We start from the raw sequence: 1,919 nt of genomic DNA on the forward strand, positions 1-1,919 counted from the left end.
TTTTTTTTGAGATGGAGTTTTGCTCTTGTTGCCTAGGCTATAGTGCAATGGCTCAATCTCAGCTCACTGCAACCTCTACCTCCCAGGTTCAAGCAATTCTTCTGCCTTGGTCTTCTAAGTAGCTGGAATAACAGACATGCGCCACCACACCTGGCTAATTTTCTATTTTTAGTAGAGACAGGGTTTCTACCTGTTGGTCAGGCTGGTCTGGAACTCCCAACCTTAGGTGATCCCGCTGCCTTGGCCTCCAAAGTATTGGTATTACAGGCATGATACCACACCCACCCTACATATTAATCTTTAATAGGATTTAAATTTCATTTTATAAGCTGGAAGTCTACAAAATGCAGTGTATATATCCAGCAAGACTCAAGACAATTCACTAAATTGTTGGGCCAAATTATTAGAAGTTTTCTTTGTATAAACATTTATATTTTCAGCTTTTAAATTTGTACTGATGTGTTTGCTTTTTAGTGTATATAAAATATTAATATAGCATCAGATGTATACGCTTTGTAAAATGCATAAATATGTATTTAAAATTCAATTTACCGTTGGCATAGATAATCACAAAAGTTTAGAAACCGAAACTAAATAATGAGAAACCACTAAAGAATATTTAGCAAGAAAGTGCTATATTATCAGGGTAAGCTTTAAGAAAATTAACAAAGTTCTTAAAATCATTTGGAGAAGTTGCAATAATTAGAAGTGTTGAATCTTTTTCATAGTTTTATTTACGTTATCCATTTTCACACCTTATTACAATGGCTAGAACTTCTTAAAAATTGAATTTTCAATACTGTTAGTAGGCATTTTTGTTTTATTACTGACTCATGAGAATGTTGCTCATGTGTCACCAAATAGTTCAGAATTAATAGTAAATTTAAAATAAATGTTCTTTGAGAGAGATCCAAGATAGCCAAATAGGAACAGCTCTGTAATGCAGTTCCCAGTGAGAACAATGCAGAGGATAAGTGATCACTGCATTTCCAAGTGAATTTTTACTGCCCACAGACCAGGAGATTCCCAGGCTGAAAAGCACCACGAGTTTCCAGTATGGCTGTTTCAGCCAGCACTGTGGGTTTCCACACAAAAGCTCACACAAATCTGGGTGGCCATTTCAACTGGGGCCTGGAACGCCTGGAGACAGAGCTGCCCATTCAACTGAAAAAGAGGGGGCTGAAACTGGGAGCCAGGTAATCTGGCTCGGTGGGTTCCACCACCAAAAACACCAGCAATCGGAAATGTTCTAGATTGAGAGTCTCACAGCAAATGTAGCTGAACCCAGGATGGTCCAGCTCAGTGGGGGGAAGGGCGTCTGCTATTACTGAGGCAGTCTGCCATTACTGAGGCAGACTACCATTACTGAAGCAGTTCCAACTGTACCACTGTAAACAAAATCACAAGGAAGCTTACATTGAGCAGAGCCAGTGGCACCTCACCAATTCCTTTGCTGGTAGACTGTGACTAGACTGCCTCCTTGCTGAGCAGGGCATATCTGAAAAAAGGCAGCAGCATGTCAGGAATTTATAAATAAAGCCCCACCTTCCCAGGACAGAGCACCTGGGAAAAGAGGTGGTTATGAGTTCCGCTGTAGCAGATTTAAACATATCTGCCCAGCAGCTCTGAGTGGAACAATGGAGCTCCCAGTACAGCACTTGGGCTCCTGTAAGAGACAGAGTACCTCCTCAAGCAGCTCCCTGAATCCTGTATATCCAAAGAGAGCCCTCACAAAGGAGAGTTCAGGCCAACATCTGGCAGGTACCCTTATGGGATGAAGATAACAGAAAAAGAAACCAGCAGCAACCCTTACTGTTCTGTTGCCCTGTGGGTGGTCCCCAGGCAAGCAGGGTCTGGAGTGGACCTCCAGCAGTCCTACAGCAGAGGGGCCTGACTATTAGAAGGAAAACTAAAAAAAA

The sequence above is a fragment of the Cebus imitator genome, unplaced genomic scaffold, assembly GCF_001604975.1.
Source record: "Cebus imitator isolate Cc_AM_T3 unplaced genomic scaffold, Cebus_imitator-1.0 Scaffold28, whole genome shotgun sequence".
In the NCBI taxonomy this organism is placed as follows: Eukaryota; Metazoa; Chordata; class Mammalia; order Primates; family Cebidae; genus Cebus; species Cebus imitator.